The sequence below is a fragment of the Arachis ipaensis genome, chromosome B7 (assembly GCF_059453495.1).
Source record: "Arachis ipaensis isolate K30076 ecotype BB chromosome B7, ASM5945349v1, whole genome shotgun sequence".
NCBI classification, from domain to species: domain Eukaryota; kingdom Viridiplantae; phylum Streptophyta; class Magnoliopsida; order Fabales; family Fabaceae; genus Arachis; species Arachis ipaensis.
In genome coordinates, this window is record NC_142442.1 from 81,867,521 (window position 1) to 81,882,567 (window position 15,047).

Here is a 15,047-nt window from a genome sequence, read left to right on the forward strand (position 1 = left end):
TCTGCCTCCTTTGTTAAAGTTATCCCTCCAGCCATGGTTGGAATTATCTCTCCAGCCTTGGTTGGAGTTGTCCTACCATCCATGGTTATTGTTGCCACCTTGGTTGTAGTTGCCACCTTGTTGATTGTATCCTTGATTCGAGCGGTCATAGAAGTTGTTAATGGCTGCCACAGTGTTGTCTTCCTGGAGCTGCAGACATTCATCAGTATAATGACTATATTCAGCACAGATTCCGCATACTCTTTGTAGAACTAACTGTTGGCTTTGTTGTGGTGAAGGCTGAGCTTGTTGTGCCTGTTGTTGATTTAACTGCATCTGCTTCAATAGGTTGGTCATTTCATATATACTCTGTGTTAGAGTAGTAGTTTCTTTGCTAGAGGAAATCTCTGCAATAGCTTTGGGGTTGCACCGCTGTCTGTGATTCCTAGTGGACTCAGCTAAGTCATTGATCAGTTGCCATGCTTCATCTGTGATTTTGTACTTTTTCAAAGAACCATTACTAGCACCTTCCAGTGTAGTCTTATCCTGGGGGTTCATGCCTTGAGTGAAGTAGCTGATCAATACTAGTTTACCAATCATGTGATAGGGACATGCGTCAAGGAGATTGTTGAAGCGCTCCCAATATTCATAGAGAGTCTCTGATTCACCTTGAACAATGCAAGAGATCTCTTTTCTCAGTCTATCTGTGACTTCAGCTGGGAAGTATTTTTCTAAAAATTCTATTCTAAGCGTATCCCAGTTGGTAACAGTTGCTTCAGGTTGGGAGTAGTACCACTCCCTCGCCTTTCCCTCAAGAGAAAATGGGAAAGCGGTTAACAGAATAGAAGTTTCATCTGCACCATGACGCCTAACAGTAGAACAGGCTGTCTGGAAATCCCTAAGGTGCTTGATATGCTCTTGAGCAGGTAAGCCATGAAACTTGGGGATCAAGTTGATTAGTGCGGTTTTTAGTTCAAAATCTGTAGCTGCAGTCGGGTGATGCACTTGATACGGCTGCAGTGTAAAATCTGGGGCTCCAGCTTCCTGGAGGGTAATTCTCCTAGGTACTACCATGGTATCTGCACGTGAATCAACTGAATCAGTAGTAAATGAGCTTGTCTCGCTCTCAGATGGCGGTTCAGATTCGCCCTCAGATGGGACTGTGAATTGATAATAATCACTTCACCACCCTCAGAGGCTAACCGACGTCGAGTTCGTCTAATATGTGAAAGAGTTCTTTTAATTTCAGGATCAAATGGGACTAAACTCGGATCAGGCAATAAACGCGTCATTCAATGAGAAAGACAAGTAGCTCATGGTAACAGAAGTAAAAATAAAATATGTAAATAAAAATAAAATATATATACTAATTAATAATTTAGCACACTATTTCAACTCCCCGGCAACGGCGCCAAAAATTGATGCGTGGCAGAAGTTAACCAATTTAGAGATTTCAATTAAGAGACAGCGTTGCACGTATAGCTCTTAACCGGCTAAGATCTGCCTCACCAATTTAAAAAGGATTGTCACAAATTTTAGAAATAAAATACTGGGAGTATGAGTCCCAGGTCGTCTCCCAACGAGTTGCAGGGAAGAGTGCTATTTTATTAACTAGGGAGTTTCAGAAAAATTAAGTTTTGATAACGAATAATTAAAATGATTAAAAATTAAAGCAATAAAAAAAATAAACTAAGAATAGTTATTGATACTCTGAATAAAAAGCCTTGACTGAGGGAATAATTAAATAGAACTTCTATCTTTGTTGGGATCTTCTCAAATGTGGTGTAAAAAGGTTGTTGTTCTCACTCGATTTTCCCTTACTAAATAAGGAAAGGTATCGTGATTAAACTAACTCTTACCCTCAATTCCTAGTCCTCTCCCTTGGGGAGGTCTAGTGCTAGTAGGTATAAAATTAGCTAACAACGTCCAATTCAACCAAGCACTTGAGCATTCTAACTCAAGTATCTCCTTTTAATCAACCCCCATGTCAAGTAGAAATTTTACTCCATTGACATGAAAGAAATAATCATAAAAATATGAGAAGACATAATTAAATAAAATGAAATAGAGAATTAAAATTAATTAAAATAAAAACAACTTCATATATTAATAATTCTAAAACGCAACATAATTATCTTAATAGAGTCAATGAGTAATTAATTAAAAATAAGGGAGTAAAGAAACAAACTAAAGTAATGTCTTCAACGGAGGTAATGGCTCTTCAACATCGACAATCCAAAGCAAAAGCACAAACTATCAATGTAACACTAATCTAGATTCAGATCTAAAACTAAGAGTAATCCTAATGTGATGAATCTCAATGTGTGTGGATGCCTCCTTGAGTTTCTGCATGTTCCCTAGGTTTAGTCTGTGTTTCTGGGCCGAAAACTGAGTCAAAATGCGGCTCGAAATTGCCCCCAGCGTATTCTGTAATTTTTGCAGATCGCGCAGGTCATGCGTACGCATCGTCCATGTGTTCGTGTCATTCAGCGATTTTCCTTGTCACGCGTTTGCATGGTTCATGCGTTCGTGTCATTCGTGCAGACTCCAATCCACGCGTTTATGTCAGGCACGCGTCCGCGTCATTGCGAATTCTCCATTTCGCGCGTTCGCGTGGGCCATGCGCTCGCGTCATTGCTCGCTGGTCATCTCCTTAGTTTTTTGTGTTCCTTCCATTTTTGCAAGCCTCCTCTCTAATTTCCAAGTCATTCATGCCCTATGAAGCCTGAAACACTTAACACACGGATCACGGCATCGAATGGGATAAAGGAGAATTAAAATACATAATTAAAGGTCTCTAGGAAGCAAGTTTTCAACCATGGAGTGATTTTAGAAAGGAGTTGTAAATACATGCTAATCATATGAATAAGTGGGTAAAGATTTGATAAAACCACACAATTAAACACAATATAAATCATAAAATAATGGTTTATCACTGATCTGGATAAACTGTGCGTCGCATGCAATGCGGATGCTTGGCCACGCGATCGCGTGGCGGATGATAATTTCAGGTGACGCGGACGCGTGGGTCACGCGATCGCGTGGCCTGATTTGTGCTGTTGGTGCGAGTGCAGCGTGCGTTCGCGCAACTCTCTGTTTTAAATGCATTTTGCCAAAATTTAGGGTGACACGATCGCGTGAATGGCCAAATTTTGAAAAACGACGCGGCCGCGTAGGGTACGCGTTCGCGTGGTAGGGCTGGTGCTTCCAGCATCATTCCAGCCCAACTCCACCATAACTCTCTGCCATATACTTATTTACGTCGATTTTGCAGGGCCACGCGTTCACGTGGGTGATGCGCACGTGTGGGAAGGCTATTTTTAAAACGACGCGGTCGCGTGGGCATGTTTGTGCCTAAGGCATGCCTCCAGCCATGCTTTCGCGTGACTCTCTGCTTCTTTTCTTCCTTGTTTCTAATGCACCTATGACGCGGACGCGTCAGTGACGCGGACGCGTCGTGTGCATTTTTTTATGTAGTTTGCAGAATGCAAAATGCAGAATGCAGATGACTATGCAGAAATTATGAATGAACACGAATGAAAATAAAATAAAATAAAACTAAGAACAAAAAGGAAAAAATATACCATGGTGGGTTGTCTCCCACCTAGCACTTTTAGTTAAAGTCCTTAAGTTAGACATTTGGTGAGTCCCTTGTTATGGTGGCTTGTGCTTGAACTCATTTAGGAATCCCCACTAGTGTTTGTAATTCCAATAGCCTCTGGGATCCCACACTAGTTGCATAAAGCCTTCAAGCAAGTTAAAGCAAGTGACAAGGCCCCATGAGTGTTGATTGCTAGAATGAATTCCAGGGTCCCAAACCTTACTTTTGCACCCGTCTTCTTGTTGATCATCATGATTCCATCCGGGTGGCACACAATTTAAATTCTCAATGAAGTACCCAAACGACTTCCTAGACCCATTTAATCGAGCTCTACACCAATCCTTGCACTTCAACTTAGAGTGTGCAACCATATTGAACCTTGCAGGGCAATTCATACCACTAGCCATCTCCCTCTTACTCTTATAGCCACAAAGAGCTCTAAGTTGCCCATCCATCTCAAGCAAAGCATATTCAAGTGAGCTAATTAAGCTTAGAGATGAGAGATTTACACACTTGAATGAAGGGTTTGATGGTGATGGCTTTGGAAAGGTCTCCGACAACCTTGGCAAGGTGATTTCTAGCTCCATTCCCTTAAGCTCTTCCTTGACAACTTCCACCTCCTTACAATATTTTTCAATTTCAACATCTTCCTCTTGGTAGCCTTCTTCCAATTCGATCTCTTCTTCATTGTTTACCAAAGGCATGAGAGGTTGTGCTTCTTCTTCTTTAATCTCCATCTCTTGATCAACCTCTTCAAAGTCTTTAGCCATGATATGCCTTGAAGGTTGTACACTCTCTTCAACATCAAATTCAAACATCTTGGAAGGAGGTTCTATGACTGGACTTTCCCATGGAGGTTTAGCATCTCCTAAGTCTTCAACCACTTCTTCCTCTTCAATAATTACTGCTTTGTCCAGTTGTTTTAGTATAAAATCATACTCATCCCTGATGATTTTCTTTCCATGATAACTTCTTTCAACTATTCCTTCATCTTCAAGGGTCTCTCCTATCTCCACATTTTGGGCCTCCTCTTGCTCTAAGACAAAATCAGACTCCTCCTTGATGTCTTCCATTACTAATTCTTCAACCACTCCTTCGACTTCAAGGGTCTCTACTATATTCATTTGTAGGGCCTCCTCTAGCTTCTTATAAAGTATGGATTCGCGAAGATGATTCCTTCTTTCTTGTTCCAAATCAATAGCATAACTGGGATCATCTTACTCTTGGATTGATGGATGTGGGTGCTCTTCCATGGAGGGTGGTGATGGGATGAGAAGATTATTATGTGGTTGAAAAGGAAGTGCACTAAAGCTTGAGGGTTGAATATTGGAGGTAGAGGGTTGGTTCATGCGGGATATAAGTGCTTGAAAAGTAGAGGTGAGACTAGTGATAGAGGCAAGTGTGGTATGAAGCTCTGTTTGCCCTTGGTGAATAACACCAATGGTGTTGTCATCCAGTGGAGGTTGGGGTGGATATGGGTTAGGGTCATATGGAGGTGAATGGTGTAAAGGGGCTTGTGAGTATGGTGGTTCAAAGGTGTGTTGGGGAGGTGGTTCATAGGCATATGGTGGGGCTTGTTGGTAACTACAAGGGGGTCCACCATATTCATCATCTTTGTACGCTCCCTGGAATGGCTCTTGACCATAGTAATTTGGTGGAGATGGTTTGTCACGAAAGGGTCCACCATAACTATTGTCTTGGTATGCATCACAGAATGGTTGTTGGTTATAGCGCATTGGAAGGGGTTGTTGCCAAGAGAGTTGATCAAATCCTTATGGCTCCTCTCATCTTTGATTCTTCCAACCTTGATGCCTATTTTCATTATAGTTTCCATTCCTTACAACAACATTGGAACCAAACTTGAAACCAGAGGGGTGAGAATTCATAGTAGCTAAAGAAAATAAAAACGAAAACTAATAAAGAAATTAATGAAAATAAATTCCTAAAACTAGAAACACTGACAACAATATAAGATAAAGATTTGAAAAAGGTTTAAATTTTGAAAAGGTTTGATTTTTAAAATTTTAAATTTAAATTTTTGAAATTTAAATTTTGAATTTTGGAATTTAAATATTGAAATTTGAAATTTGATTTTTAAAATAAGATAAGATAAGATTTTGAAAAAGATATGATTTTTGAAAAAGATTTGAATTTTGAAATTTAAAACTAAGATAAGATAAGAAAAAAAATTTAAAATAAAAATCTGAATTTTTTTTTTGTAATTTTCAAAAAAAATCAATTAAAATAAAGAGAAAAGATATTTTTGAATTTAATGAGGAAAGAGAAAAACAATAAAATGACATCAAACTTAAAATTTTTAGATCAAAACGAAGAAAACAACCAAGAACAACTTGAAGGTCAAGATGAACACGAAGAACAACTTGAAGATCAAGAAAGAACAAGGAACATTATTTTTGAAAATTTTAATAACTAAATAAAAACCAATAACCTCTTAATTTACGAAAAAGCAAAAATAAAAACAAAAATAAAAACAAATAAACAAGCAAAAAGAAAATATTTACAATAACCAATAATAAGGCACACGTTTGCAATTTCCTGGTAATGGCGCCATTTTTGACGAACGGATTTCTTGCCAGTAAAGAAATTCGTAAAAAATAATCGCGTTGTAGGTATAGTTTCTAAAGCAGGAAAGAATCCTTTCGTGCAAAAGCTTTGGTTGTCACAAGTAACAAAACCCAATAAAATTTATAACCGAAGTATTTAAACCTCGGGTCGTCTTCTCAAGGAATTGCAGGGAGGTATGATTTATTATTTGGGTTTTTGAAATAGAGAACAAGTAATTTAAATGGCAAGAAAAATAAATTAATAATTATAAAGAAAACTCTTGGCAAGGTATAAGAACTGTAAATTCTATCCTAGTTATCCTTATCAGGTGTGATGAGAATTGGCTTTTGATCCCACTTAGTTAACCCTTACTAAATAAAGAAAAGTCAAGTGGACTAATTAATTTGATCCTCAAGTCCTAGTCAACTCCTGTGGAAAGACTAGCTTTAGAGCGATCCAAATCAATCAGCAATTCTCAAATCTCAATCAACTGCTGAGTTTGACAACTCACGTGTTACCAATTACTTAACCAAAGCCAAAAGGAGAAAATAAATCTAAATTAAATTGAAAGTATCATAAATAGAATAAAACAATTATTAATCTGAAATACCTCAAATTATATTAAATAGAATATTCAAATCTAACATGGAAAGTTCATAAGCCAATTGGGCAACATAAGTCAAATACAAGTAAAAGCATTAGAGTAAATAAAAGTAGAAGAGAACATAAAAAGTAAAAGAACATTGAACCTGGTATGAAGAAAATAACCATAAAATAAGAGAAATCCTATTTCTAAAACCTAAGAGAGAGGAGAGAGCCTCTCTCTCAAAAACTACATCTAAAACCTAATAATTGTGAATATGAATGTTGTATCCTGTTGTATGAATGGATCTCCCACTTTATAGCCTCTAATCTGTGTTTTTTGGGCCGAAAACTGGGTCAGAAACAGCCCAGAAATCGCTGGTTGCGAAATCTGCCACGCTGGTTTTTCGTCACTGCGATGCGTCCGCGTGAATCACGCGTTCGCATCACTTATCGTCAGGGAAACTATGTCATATTATATATCAATTCGAAGCCCCGGATGTTAGCTTTCCAACGCAATTGGAACCGCGTCATTTGGACCTCTGTAGCTCAAGTTATGACTATTTGAGTGCGAAGAGGTCAGGTTGGACAGCTTAGCAATTCCTTCAACTTCTTATATTCCTTCCACTTTTGCATGCTTCCTTTCCATCCTCTAAGCCATTCCTGCCCTGTAAAGCCTGAAATCACTTAACACACATATCAAGACATCGAATGGTAATAAGAGGGAATTAATTTTTGGTAATTTAAAGGCTTTGGGAAGCAAGTTTCCAATTATAGAACAAAATTAGGAAGGAAAATATAAAACCATACAATTTATATGAATAAGTGAGTAAAGAATTGATATAAACCACTCAATTGAGCACAAGATAAACCATAAAATAGTGGTTTATCAGGTATCCATTGACTCTAGCTTTCACTAAGTTAATTAGTGAGGTAGCTAGGACTTATGAATTAGGATTGATGTAGCTCATTTGACTTTCCTTCACTTGTTAGAGGATGACTTAATGAGATTGATCATTGCAATTATCATGTTGTAGTTAGTAACAAGGATAAAGATCCTTAACCATCAACCTTGGCAAGACCTTTTTACCATTTGAGTTCCTTTACTTTCTTGTCATTTATGTTTCTTGTTCCTTATTCCAAAACCCCAAAAACACTTTGCCATAACCAACAATTGAGCATACTTCCCTGCAATTCCTTGAGAGACGACCCGATGTTTAAATACTTTGGTTATTTATATTGGGGTTTGTACTTGTGACAAACAAATTTTTTATTGAGGATTGTTTGTTGGTTTAGAACTGTACTTGCAACGAGAATTTATTTGTGAAATTCTATACCGACACAATTTTTCCTTACATCAAAAACATTAAGAGAAGAGAGTTTAGAGCTGGGAATCTAGTCCTCCTCTACAACTCAAGGTTGAGATTTATGCTAGGCAAGTTAAGATCAAGGTGGGAAGGACCCTACAGAGTGGAGAAAGCTAAGCCATATTGGGTTTTCCACTTGAGTCACCCTTCAAGCCCCACAATCTTCAAGGTTAATGGTCACCGTCTGAAGCTTTATCATGGAGAAAAGATGAAAAGCAACAAAGAGGTTGAGGTGTTCTTTCTTGAGGATGCACCCGAAGGTGAAGAAATCTAAGCTCATGACTGTCCAACTTAAGGACGTTAAAGAAAAGTGCTAGGTGGGAGACACCCCACCATGGTATGATCTTCCATTGTACATAGTTTCTTGCATATAGTCTTTAGAGTCTTTGTGAATTTTTTGATTACTTGATTTTGTGAGTTTGTTTAAGTATGCTTGATTTTGTTTGATTTGTGTTGAGATGCTCATGAGGATTTCATTGATCTTGGTTTGGTTGAATTGGAATGTTGAAGAAATGCTTACTCTTGAGTGTTGCATGAAGTTTTGAGTGTTTTTGAAATATTTAGCTTGAATGACTACCAGGATTGTGTTATAATTGCCCTTCCTCATGTTAATTCAAAAAAAAGGGGGGTCATCAACGCGCAAGCGTGGGCGACGCATTTCCACACCTTCTGGTACTAAAACCAGAGAGTTGTGTGAAATTTGTGCGTGTATGATGCTGGGAGCACAATCGCTCCTTATGCGTAAGCGTCGATGACGCATGCGCACTACTCGTCAATTTCGCACACCCCCATGCAAGCGTGGGCAACACGTACGTGTCGATTGTAAATTCTGGAACTCCTGGTACAAAAACCAGAGAGTTGTGCGAGATTTGTGCGAGAACTGCGCAGGTAGCACAATTTCCACCCACGCATAAGCGTGGTCGACGCTTACACGTCGGTCGCCAATCTTGCCATCCAAGCATGTGCGTCGACGAGGCGTACGCATCGTTTGCACTGCAGCCAACTCCTAGTACTATAACCAGAGAGTTGTGCGAGTTTTATGCTTCCTTTGTGTGGAACGCACAACCTTTTCCACGCGTACGCGTCCTCTCCCATTTCTGCTACCCACGCGTAAGCGTGGGCGACCCTTATGCGTCACTGATCGTTTCCATTCTTCCACGCGTACGCGTGGATGAGGCGTACTCGTCGCACCCCTGACACAGCTGATATGCAGCGCGCCATGTTTTGAATTATTTCCTTAACTTCCTTCTTCCATTGCTTCCTCCTTTCTTCTCCCATCTTCCTACCACCTTGTCTCCGCCCACAACCACTGGCGACCACCACCTCTGGCGGTCCCACGTCCTTTCTTTCTCTCCTTTCTCTTCTTCTTTTTCACTTGCACTCTACCTTGCCTTCTTCCTCTTCTCAAGGTTTTCCTCTTACTCCTTTTTCTTTTTTATCTTCTTTTAAATTTTTCTCTTATTAGTTTCATTTAATTATTCTCTTCCATCTCCTCTTAGTTGCATTTTGGTTAATTTGTTCTTGTTTATTTGCTTTCTTTCTTTTTATAATTTCCATGGGTTTTGAACTTTGAGCTATAACTTGCATTGGTTGGATATTTTGATATCGCTTAGCTCCTTTGTGATTATGTGGTGTTGTTTTGATAATTGGCATTCCATTTTGGGGTGTTATATGTTTGAATTTTTCCAACTTGCTTATTGTTTGGAGGTTGCACACTAAGTGTTTGTTGAAAAGCACCTATGCCTTTATGGTTCATTTTGACATTATGCTTTCAACTTAGTGCTTCTTTTTCATACACTTGCTTTTCTTTGTGTGCATTGAGCCTATTGTGCTTCGTATTTACCATTCTTATGCTCATTACCCATAAATTGCTTCTTCATAGCATATTGCAAGATTAGTGGTTCCATTTTCTCTAACTCCACCTTCTTCCATTGCATGCTTCATTGTCTTGGAGTTAAACTAGGTGCATGATTTTCTTGTGCTTATTATCTATCTTGCATGTGTTAGTTGTGTTGTCTTGATGCTTGAGCATATCCTACTCGTGCCTTATGCTTGCATGCTTCTCTCACTCTTGCATCTCATGCTAGTGCTATGCCCCATGATTACATTGTTGTCTTGTTTACATGTTGCAGCTGTCATGTCTTCAAGACACTTTATTCCTTTGTGGCTCTATTTCTCACTCACATGTTATTATCCAAGTGTTGATTCTTTGAGTTTAATGTTTCCTCTTTTCCTTCCTTTTTCAAGATGGTCACCAAAAAGGGCAAGGAGAAGGCGTCGAACAAGCCGCCTACGAAGAGGGCACCTCAAAGGTCAACCACCAAGGTGCACCATGCACTTAAAGCTAAGCCCCTCTCCAAGAGGGTGAAAAAGATTATTCATATTGATGAGCAAGAGAGGGACAACCTGCAAAAGACCCCATAAGGTTTCCCAACTGCTTTTGTGAGCTCATGTTCCCCGCTATGGTTGAAAGAAACTATCATTCTAAACACCTCCTCGCCCCTCTGGGATACATTGTTCAGTTTGTGATGCCCCGCATTGAGCGGCGACAATGGGATTTCTAATGCGGAGACCACAGGAAGCCAACCTTTCTTGGGTGGTAGAGTTCTACTCCAACTACCACTCCCCTTCTCTTTAGTTTGTTTTTGTGCGCCAGAAGCAAGTCCCGGTTTCGGAGGAAGCCATTTAGCGGGTACTTCATGTTTTGCCGGTACCGGATGAGATGGATGGTTACCAAGAAGTCTTACATCAGCGCAATGAATTTGAGTTTGATTGGAGCCCTATCCTTAGGGTCATTGGCCAACCGGGGGCGGAATGGACCCAAGGGAGAGCCAGGGCCCAACCTAAGTACATTGCAGCACAAGCGCTCACGGTGGAGGCTCGAGTGTGGGCTCAAATCTTGTTTCACTACATCCTTCCAAGCACTCGTGAAACCTCCATCACAGAGGACTTTGCCATCCTTGTCTGGTGCATTCTCACGGAGAGGCCAATCAACATCCCTCTCCTCATCCGACAAGCGATGAGTCGCGTCCATGCAAAGGGTAACCTCCCATTCCCCACCTTGGTGACAGATTTGATTATTACTGCTGGTGTCCCTCACAAGGCTACGAACATGAAAGCAATAATTCCGGTGAAGGGCAACATTGTCCTGAGCGGAAAATATCTTAAGCCTCCCATGGACACCACAAGCCTTGACATGGCTCCTCCTTCTGACATTCCTACCACTACATCAGCACCACAGAAATCCACCCACCAACTACTGCTTGAGCTCACTAAAAAGGTGGACCGATATGAGCGGCGGAACAAACGATGATTTGCTTACATGAAGAAGCTTTGGGGTGTGTTAACCTGCCTAGGGAAGAACCGGACATTTCCACACCCACTTCAGATCAAAGTGAAGCGAGCTGAGATGGATAGTGGAAATGGCGACCCCGATCCCACTTTGCACATCACCAATAGCACGGAAGACCGTGCAAACTTCTAAGTGTGGGGAGGTCGACACCCATAATTTTGATATTTTTTTTAGTTAGGATAAACTGCATGGTTAGTTTTCGTATATGAGCAATTTTCGGCATGGTAGTTGTTTCTGGTTAGGGCTACTTGGTTAGGGTGATGACTTCTCTTCCAAGAAATCATCTTTGGGGCACACTACCAATTTGAAAAATTTTTTGTGTTAATCTTGCTTGAAGAATGTATCTTGCAACATGGTTATAGAGATAGAACACACAGCCTTGTGAGATTTTGAGCTTAATTGATTGGTTGCATCTTATCAACCAATATATCTTGTTTCGGTGTGTGTTGTTCTCTCTATGATTGTGATCTTTGTCTTGGTTGATTCTATATTTCCATTGTTTGGTGTATGCATGCATATGTGGCAAAAGATAGTCGATGGGTAGTTAGGTTTTATATTTTAATTACATGGATTGTCTTAGGTTAGGTGGGAAATTTAGGTTAATCAAGGATTCAAATTTTAGTCCACTTGACCAAATACAATCCTACCTTCACCTTAACCCCATTACAAACCTTGAAAAGACCTCTTGATATGTGTATTCATGCATTAAACATATATTGATTAGTAGAAGAAGAGCAAGCCTTAGAAAGCAAGATTAGTAGAGAATTGAGAGAATTGGCCCTCAAACACTAGAGAGGATAGAGTGCAAATACTTTCGGTGAGAGTTTGATGCTAAACTCCTTGTTCCCGGCTTTCACGAGCTTCCTTCATGCAAGTCATTTACACTCTATGTTGATATTTGAATTGATAGAGTTCATGAATTATCTTATCACTTTGGCCCTATGTGCTCATTTATGTTCTTGGAAGTTATTCACATTTGACCAAGTAGATAGATACATTTGCATTAGTTGCATCCATATAGGTAATTTTCATTCAATAAACTCCAGTCTCCTATGTTCTTTGGTCTTTCAATTTTTAGCATGAGGACATGCTTGGTTTAAGTGTGGGGAGATTTGATAAACCCCAATTTTAGGGTTTATCTTGTGTAGAATTTCGGTGGTTTTACCAATATTCTTTTACACTTATTCATATAAAATGCATAGTTTGTGTCTCCTTCCTTATTTTGCTTCATGGTTGAAAACATATTTCTTTGACCTTAAAAATGCTATATTTTAATCCTCTTCTATTACCATTCGATGCAGTGATATGTTTGTTAAGTGATTTCAGAGTTTATAGGGCAAGAATGACATAGAGGAGAGAAAGGAAGCATGCACAAGTGGAAGGAACATGAAGAATGGAGCTTTAGAGAATTGGCCGCGACGCGCACGCATGGGAGCATGTTGCTAGGATTGGCACGCAAAAGTTGACGCATGCGCATGACTGAGCAAGGATCTCATCAACGCGTACGCGCGCATGACGTGTACGTGTGACGCTCGGCACGTGACTTCATTAGTGAAATCGTGGCTGGCGATTTTTAAAGAGCTCCAGGCCCAATCTGAGCTTAATTCTGGAGAAAAAAGACCCAAGGAACCAAGGATTGAGGGGGATTCACACATTAGAGAATTTTTAGCTAGTTTTTGAGTTTATGTTTCTAGAGAGAGAAACTCTCATTTCTCTCTAGATTTTAGCTTTCTCAATTTCAAATTCACTTAGATCCCTTGGTTAGATCTGTTTTGAATTCAATTTTACATTGCTTTAATTTGTAGATCTCATTCTTATACTCTCATTTAATGTTTTTGTTACTCTAGTTACTTTGAATCTTAGATCTGGATCTTGTCTACATTGATTTTTATTAAGGCATTGTGAAATTTCATGTTATTTGTTGTTCATTGCTTGATTGTTGTTAGTTGTTTGTAGTTGATAGCCTTGATTTGAATTTTTTTTCTCAATTTCATAATGTCTTTCATTATTTCTCACCAAATGTTTGAGAAAATGTCAATTGTAGCTATGGAGTAGATTTTCACTCTTGGCTTGGGGGTTGGGTAATTGGAGACACTTGAATTGTTAAAGCCATTTGTTGATTGATAATTGGAAATTGCTAGTTGATTTGAATGCCACTAAAGCTAGTCTTTCCTTAGGATTTGACTAGGACTTTTGGACTCAAATTGATTATCTCCATTTGACTTTCCTTCATAGTTAGAGGTTAACTAAGTGGAGCAATATCCAATTAGTGTCACAATTGATGGAGGCAATGATGATAGGAATTCCAATTCTCACCCCTAGCCCAGAATTTTACATTGATTGATTGTCGTTCATTCTTGTTAGTTTAATTTCTTAATTCCCTTATTCCAATTGTTAATTGCTCATTGTTGTAGTTTTTGTGTTCATTTACTTTTCTCGTATTCAACTCCAGAATACCAAGAGAACTCCTAACCAATGATGTGCATCTTAGGGCAACTCCTAGGGAGAACGACCCAGGATTCTACTCCCGGTTATTGATTTTGAATTTGTGGTGACACATTTTCTAAATTTGGTGCGGGATAGCTTGTTGGTTTAGACTATACTCACGACGAAATTTCATTGATAAATTCTATACTGACAAATATATCGCATCAAATTTTGGTGCTGTTGCCAGAGAGTTTGCATATGTGTGCCATGTTGTTGGTTAGTGTAAATATGTTGATATGTGAATACTTGCATCTTCCTTGATTGTTTGTTAGTTCAATTGTTAGTTAGGATTAATCTTTGTTTAGTTCATTTTGTTGTCATGAGCTCTATGCTTCTTTCATTAAATGACGCGTTCATTACCGGACCCGAGCTTAGCTACATTTGACCCAGAAATTGAAAGGATTTTACTTCATATTAGGCAAGCTCGAAGTCGGTTAGCCTTTGGAGGTGGTGAAAGGGTTCCTACCAATTCACCAACCGTATCTGAGGTTGAATCCAAAGCGTCATTTGAGGAAGGAACTATCTATTCTTCCATTGATACTACTAATACTTCTTCCGTTGATTTAGGTACCGATACTCTGGCCGCTCTAAGAAGAGTCACTCTTAAGGAGGCGGGTGCTCCGGACTTTGTTCTTCAACCGCTTCAAGTGCATCATCTGGAGTTAAATGCCAATTTTGAGCTCAAGACTGCCTTGATTAATCTTCTACCCAAGTTCCACGGACTCTTCGCTCAAGATCCTATTAGACACCTTAGAGACATTCAAGGTGTATGTTCAACAACTAGGCGGGAGGGTTCCGATGAGGTTGCTATTTGGTTATTTGCTTTTCCATTCTCTTTTGAGGGAAGAGCTAAAGAGTGGTTCTACACTTTCCCGATGAGATTGTTGGCGATTGGGATTTGCTTAGAAGGGAGTTTTTAGACAAATTCTTTCCTCCGGAGGTGATAGATAGTTAAGGAAAGAAATTTCATGTATCGTTCAAGGTGAAATGGAAATGCTCTATGAGTGTTGGGAACATTTTTGAAAACTTCTTGACTCATGCCCTCACCACATGATTGACACTCTAGTGTTGATTAATTACTTTTGTCAATGAATGAAACCTCAAGACAAGATCC

At 39.4% G+C, this 15,047-nt stretch overlaps 1 non-coding gene across 1 annotated transcript; it reads left to right on the forward strand.

The window, feature by feature from the left end:
- Nucleotides 1–573: 573 nt before the first annotated feature.
- On the forward strand, nt 574–681 carry LOC148553150 (small nucleolar RNA R71). The gene has a single exon (XR_015893704.1). It is a non-coding gene; the product is annotated as a small nucleolar RNA R71 (small nucleolar RNA).
- The last annotated feature ends 14,366 nt before the right edge of the window (nt 682–15,047 follow it).